Below are 7,230 nucleotides of genomic sequence, written 5' to 3' on the forward strand. Positions count from 1 at the left end.
GTCCAAAGAGAAGGAAGCTAGAGTAAAAGAGTTGCCAACAAGTTTTAGGAACTTGTAAACCGTTCACAGGGTGAAGGTTACACCCCTTCACGATCCATGAGATCGCTAACTCCACAGTGGTGTGAAACCATGATTGGATATTCGGGGATGAAGGTACAAATCCAGCCTAAAAAAGATTGAACCTGCCCTAATAATAGGCCTCTACTTTATTCTTCTCATATTCATGTGCGCTTTCTGACTAACATACAATCAATAGGTTAACCCTAAACCTGTTTAATGTATGTTGGTTGAATATTAATCCACAAACAAATCTATTATTGGCGATCACTTAAATTATAATCATATTAGCCTAAACAAGATTATTAATTATCTTGTTAAGCGTGATTACAAGTACAAATTCCCTTTAAACATGCATAAAAGGCGTGATCAAACAACAACAATAATAATATAATCAAGCAACATAATAATAATCATCATCATAATCATAATATTTAATAAAATATAATAATATTAGCAAGATCCTAAGCATGATACTAACAAGATTAATAACAAATCCTAGCATGTCACTAAACATTAAAGATCAAAGATTCATCCTTAACACGATACTAACATGATATAAGGAAATAATAGGAAGCATCATACATGATATTAGAAATTTAGTTATTCTCCTAAACATGATACTAGGAATCAATATAATATAAACATGTTTCCAAAAGATATATCAATTAAAACAACTTACTTGGATGCATAGTATCTCTTTCTAATAACAAAATACACACATTAGTAACTTCAAGGAAAATATTAAATCAAACAATTAAATTAAATAATTGAAATAGGAATTTGAGAACAAACCCTAAAAAATTATCAACCTTTCACGTCTAGGGAAAAGACAATTTCGAACTTGGCTAGGTGTGTCTAGAACTAATGTATGCGGAATTTTGTAAGAGGGAAAGTTTAGAAAAAGAATAGAGAGAGAATAAGCTTCTAGCTTTAGAGAGAGAAGAGAGATTGATGATGATTGTGAATGAATTAAAAAATAGGGAACTACGACCCCTTTTTATAAAAAAAATAGTCTGGAAACGATAGAAAATACTTCAAGTTCTATACGAAATAAAACTGGCATATGTTGCCAGGCGACAGACTTTAGCGCTAGGCGATAGGTATTAGCGTCAGGCGACAGGCACCAACGCCAGGCAACAAACTCTGTTGTTTGGCGCTAATTAAAAGATAAAACGCGCTTTGTACGAAATCCTTCTCCTAATATAATTAAGTAATTAGAATCCGCATTAAACAGTTTTAAGATTAGATCACTAGTAGAAAAAATGCTATTTGTAACTAGCGAAATTGACTTTTTGTAACTGACATTGTTGGTTGCGAATGCCACCGTTACAATTAGTGAAAAGTATTCGTAACCGACTAATGTTAGTTACAAATAATGTACTATTCGTAATAGGCTTAACCTAACGCGTTACAAAAAGTCTATTTTCCAAGTAAGAAAGCATACTATTTGTAACTAACATTAAGTTACGTCGGTTACAATTAGGGTATTATTAGTAACTGGCAAATCTTAACGCCGGTTACGAATATATTTTTTATTTTTAAAAAAAAAATACTATTAGTAACTAGCACTAGATTACGCCAGTTACTAATAAATAAGTTTTTTTTTTACAAATATTTGATTCGAATACAAGAATGGTAGTATATCCTATCAAACGACCCATTGCCAAATGAATTACAACCTGTTACAGTTCAACCAAAAAAACACGTACTCCGAATACTTCAATATAACTTAAATTCACCCACAACATACAATACAAATATTCCAAATAATTCTACACAACTTAAATTCATCCACAACAATACAATACAACAAAATTAACTATACTTTCCAAAAAACAATTAAAACTTGAACAAAAAAAAAATCATTGATTTATAATTTAGAAACGTAATAACAATAACCAGTATGCTAAATAAAGTTGATATATAGAAATGTGTTATATTGTTTTATTAAGCTAAATGCGATTAATCATAACATCGATTAATAAGATAACTAATATTTCAACATAAAATTAAGTCTAAAAAACTTATCCCATTGTTCTCGAATCTCATCCAATTCTACATCGTTTTAGTATGCAAATCTTGCCAAATAATCCTGCAAATATAAAAAAAAAAATACGTGTTTATTATACTTTATAAAAAAATAAAACATCTACCAAAACACATATAAAGCATTTTAGCACCATAGGCTTACTTGATTGTATTCCTTTTGATGGCCCCCTAACTCTTCTTAGATAATGTGGCTTGCGAAGCAACATCTTGGTCCATGGATGTCTGCTCTTGACTTTGTTAATTGACCATATTTATGCTCTTGATCTAGAAGTTAGTGCATGAAACAATAATTTAAAAGTCAGACGTGGAGTTTCTTACTCGAATACAGGATTGATGGGCCTGTGAGCAATTAAAAAAAAAAATTAGAAACTGATAAAATTAATAATCTCATTAAGAGAGCTATATTTTTACATATTATCATAGTTTTCTTGTATGTACTTATGATCTGTGGGGTTTCATCTGCCTAATTATCTTATTTAAAGGTCATTATTGCCAGTCATTAGGAAATGCATTTCCAATAGAAGAATCAGCTCTAGAAGGCATCAATGGGTTCCCTGTTATATCACAATCAGGTACAATAGTTTACATAAGCTAACAACAATGAAAAGAATACCACCAATTTCGTAAGATTTTCTTAAAACTATCAGAAATTTCGTGCAATATTAACAAGATGTGTGAATTACTTAAATTACTTTGATTCAACTATATACACAAGCTCTACCAAAACCTGAACTGACTATCTATATGACATTACACATTGATGGGCTAAAGGACATCACAAAAACACAAGAAGAATTTTAACATGAAAATATGACCAGAAATAAGCACTCCATAGTCCAGACCTTTCTCCAAAAATTAAGTGTTTGATATTAATACTAATTAGCTCAAGAAAAAAAAAGGATATGAAAGTTGCAAAAAATAGACAGTAGAGAAATTTTGCAAGGGTGTGTAAATCTTCAGAAAAATCACATCAATTTGTACAGAGTAAGAGTATAAGGATGTTGCCGTAAGGTCGAGTGCAGATTATGATATTAATAAATTATACAGAGCAATCAACATATTTCAATCAGTCAAGGAGACATTATCAATCAAATCCTCGGAGTTAAGTCAGAGCAACACTGTAAAACTACCCACACATACATCAAGTACCCACCTCAGATGCAGCATGAAAATTTCGGATTGAAACGGCTCACAGTGTCTGAAACTCCGATACTTTGTATTGAACTTATCTGAATTCTTCACATACATAAATACAAAAAGTTTGAATTTATCCCTTGTTCTTATTAGGCATATATTTCTAACATTCTATACTTCGATCGCTATTAGTGAATCTTATTGAATTGAACTCTTCATATCCAATTCAGTTGTGTAATTTTCCCAAGCTTCTTTCAACATTATAAAATTAGGAAATCCTTACTGACTGACGTACATCACTTCTGGAAGCATATATGGTCGAAAAGGGTTTGGTATCTTCTGGCACTAACAACTCATAATGAAATTTGTCTCAATAAAATAGCTTAGCAGTTGTTTGATTTTGTTGGGAAATCAATATTAGAAGAGAGCTTCAAGGTAATAATATTTCAATTTGGCCTAATAATTAAAAATATTCCATGCCATCAGTATTCTCATGCTGATGTAATCATGTGGCCTTAATCTTAATATCAATTTATTCAAAGAACTTTTATAATTTAATTTATGCAGCAATGGGTTTAGAGTTTCTGCACATGTACATTGCTTGCCTAGTCCATATATTTAGTTCATACATGGAGGAGACATATATAGACATTTTTATAATCTGTCCTTAGTTTGTTAAGTCATGAAAGTGGAGGTGACAAGCAACAGCTAGCGGTAAAAGAGGGCAGAAGACACTTTAGCAAAAGAAGACAAAACTAATCACCCACCTGAATTGAAATCCTATTACAAAAAAAAAAAAAAAAAAAAAAAAAAAAAAAAAAAAAAAAAAACCCTTGGAGCAAGATGATTCTACCTAATGGAATAAAAATAAAATAAACAACATAATCACAGTAAAGAAAATTAAATTACACTCTGACATTATTTTTTTCATATTATTTTCTTTCCTTTCATCCCAATCAGAAAATTTTATTCAGAGGTATTCTTGCCATCACCTAAAATATAAAATTCCAATTTGTAGAGAGCATAAACAGATTGTAACCATCACTAGTGACCCTATATACTTAGATCCTGAATAATATCAGAGGCTTATAGCTATTCATGAAAAAGTCTCTAGAGATAATTGAAAGCCAAAAGCTCAAACATATCTTGTATGGATTCAGCCAGCAGCTCAATGTATAGCAATGGAGTAAATAACAGAAGCCAACTTGACAACAATATTGCCTATAATCTCTATACAGCAAAACAGATACCAGAGACAGAGCCCAATATTCTAAGATCAATAGCTTCATTCTAAATTACATGTTACTCCTATCAGATCAATAAACTATAATACCTCCTTCTGAAGTAGAATGGAATGCTTAGACTTCTCAATGAGCTGAGTCCTTAATGCTCGGAGTTCGTATTCCATGTCCATTACCTGAAAAGATGACGATTAATAGAATTTACCCATAAATATACAATAAGATAGATCAAGATACAGAACTGCAAATTTATAGGCACACAAAGAAACAAACTAAAAATGCTTACTTTGCTAGGCTGATGGAGCATTTTGATGCGTCTAGCCTCTTGAAATTCCTTCATTAATTCTTCATAGTCCTGATGATGCACATGGAAATTTTAGAGAGGAGAAATATATTCTACAAATGCTTGACATGTATGGCTCAATAATCCAGTTAAGAAATTGCAATTTACACACATCAATTTTCAAACTCAAAGACCAATATTAACAAGAAATATGCTCCTTAAAATTTAAATTATTAAACTCAACCAAAGTAATAGAAAATTGGTCATTCATAACCAATTTGTTGTATAAAAGCAGATTCACAATTATTAAAAAAAAAAATTATGCAGCCGAACAAATCTTAGATTATAGAAATGTACAATGAAAAAAATAAACAATTAATTAAAAAACAACAAATTATTCAAATAATACCAGAATTTAGCGACTTAACTAAGGAATTTGAGCAGCGAACCAAACTATTTGTGCTTCGAACCCTACATTAAATATAATGAGACAATTAATTAGCAGTAAATCCTAGATTGTGAAATTGAAATTTGATAATTTAACACATTACCTAAGAAGGTGCTTCAATAGAGGAAATTGCTTCAGCAGAGGAAAAAGCTCAGAGGCTACTTCAATGGAGGAGAAAGCTCATAACTCGCTGCAATCATGACAATTGAAAGCTTAACTCCATAAATTTCACATGATATGCAACAAATTTCGAGTCCTAACAACAAAAATTCGAACAAATTAACTAGTGGTAAACCCTAGATTTTGAAATTGATATATTCGATAATTTAAGAAATACTACCTGATAAACTTATTTGATGGAGGAGCTACTTCAATTGAAGGAGAAAGCTCAGAGAAGCTGTTTCAATGAAGATCGAAGAAAGCTCAGAGAGTAAGGGAGAGAGATCGAGAACTTGAGAAGAGGAGGAAAGGAGCGGTTTTATGTGTGAAAAAAATGGGGAAAAAAATTAAGAGTGAAGGTAAGAGGAAGTATGTGTGATGGATTGATGGGTAACGAAGAAAAAAGTTTAAGTCATTTTTTTTTAATAAGAAAAAGTTTAAGTCTTTTGTTTGTATTTGAAAGAGAAATTGTTTCCTTTGTTTTTTTTTTTTAAAGTTTCCTTAATATTTGTAACTAATGTTTCTAAACTAGTTAAAAATTATTGGTCAAAGTTTCTTTGACTTAATATTTGTAACTGGTATGCGTAAGCTGGTTACAAACGCTTTGATTAAAGTTTCTTTGACTTAATATTTGTAATTGGCGTTGATAAGCTAGTTACAAAAGTTTTAGTCAAAGTTTCTTTGACTTAATATTTGTAACTGGCATTTATTTAGTAAGTTACTAATAAACTTCTAACAATGATAAACCACATATTAGTAACTGACATTTACTACGCCGGTTACTAATGTCATGAAATTTGTAACTGGCATTACCTTAGTTGGTTATTATTGATGCTTTCGTAACTAGCATAACATACGCCAGTTACTAATAGGGCGTTACAAATAGAATTTTTTTTCTACTAGTGGATTTATCATAAAACACTTATTTTATTCCAAATAAAACTCTTTGAAATATAATTATCAATCCTAATCCCATTAGAATTTAAAAGAATATTCTAGATTATTCTAAAAGATTAAAATCACTCCTAATAACTTTTGGAATAATAATTAATAGGTCCTCCTCTAGATCATTGGGCCGCATATAAAATTCATTTCGGGCCCAATTTAGTATTTTTGGCCATAACTTCCTCATTATTTATCGGAATTGGGCTTATAATATATCGTTGGAAAACTCTTTTCGAGCCCGACCCAAATACACTATTATTGGACCCTTATCATGGACCAAACTAGATTGGGCTGGTCATTTTCATAAATAGAGCACATTTTCAAAAACAAAAAGAGAGATATTTTAATAAAAACAACCGCATCACTAGACTTTTCACACCTTCACTTCGTTCGATAATCAAATGACGTGAAAAGCATTCATCACTGGGTTTGGTTCTGGGGAGACACATTTGGGTGTCTACAATATGAATTGTCTCAAAAAACTCCGTAACTTACAAAAGATGAGAATTACGAGTATAATTTTTTCGCCAAATTAATCGCCAAAAAATTACCAAAATGTATAACTGGTGTTAAGGTAATTTATAAAGTTACAAGTTTTTTTATATAAAAAATTCAATTTTTTAACTGCTTAATCAATAAATTAAGCGTGTCAGGTTTACATTGATGGGTTGTCGTTCAACCTATTTATTTAATCGGGTTATGCTTGTCGGATTCGGGTTGAAGATTTCAACCCAAACCTAACCCGTTTAATTTCTTGTCGTGTTCATGTCGACCCAATTATCTAAACGGTCAAGAATTCTTGACCAAAACCCGCTTATATCGTGTCGGACTTGTGTTGGGTCATCGTGTCATGTCATCTTTTAACAACCCTACTTGCCAAATAAAACGACATTATTTTGAGGGTTTGGACA

General features: G+C 31.1%; 1 long non-coding RNA gene across 3 annotated transcripts; it reads right to left on the reverse strand.

Annotated features, from left to right (window-relative positions):
- Window positions 1–1,962: 1,962 nt before the first annotated feature.
- On the reverse strand, window positions 1,963–5,963 carry LOC110688827. Of its 3 annotated transcripts, none has more exons than XR_002504689.1 (7): window positions 5,556–5,963; window positions 5,319–5,471; window positions 5,177–5,238; window positions 4,771–4,839; window positions 4,577–4,660; window positions 2,252–2,448; window positions 1,963–2,152 (listed from the first exon to the last, which is right to left on the reverse strand). It is a non-coding gene; the product is annotated as an uncharacterized LOC110688827 (long non-coding RNA). The 3 variants fall into 3 exon arrangements; XR_002504687.1 differs by having other exon boundaries at window positions 5,319–5,405; window positions 5,556–5,950; XR_002504688.1 differs by having other exon boundaries at window positions 2,252–2,373; window positions 5,319–5,405; window positions 5,556–5,946.
- Window positions 5,964–7,230: the final 1,267 nt, after the last annotated feature.

The sequence above is a fragment of the Chenopodium quinoa genome, unplaced genomic scaffold (assembly GCF_001683475.1).
Source record: "Chenopodium quinoa cultivar QQ74 unplaced genomic scaffold, ASM168347v1, whole genome shotgun sequence".
In the NCBI taxonomy this organism is placed as follows: Eukaryota; Viridiplantae; Streptophyta; class Magnoliopsida; order Caryophyllales; family Amaranthaceae; genus Chenopodium; species Chenopodium quinoa.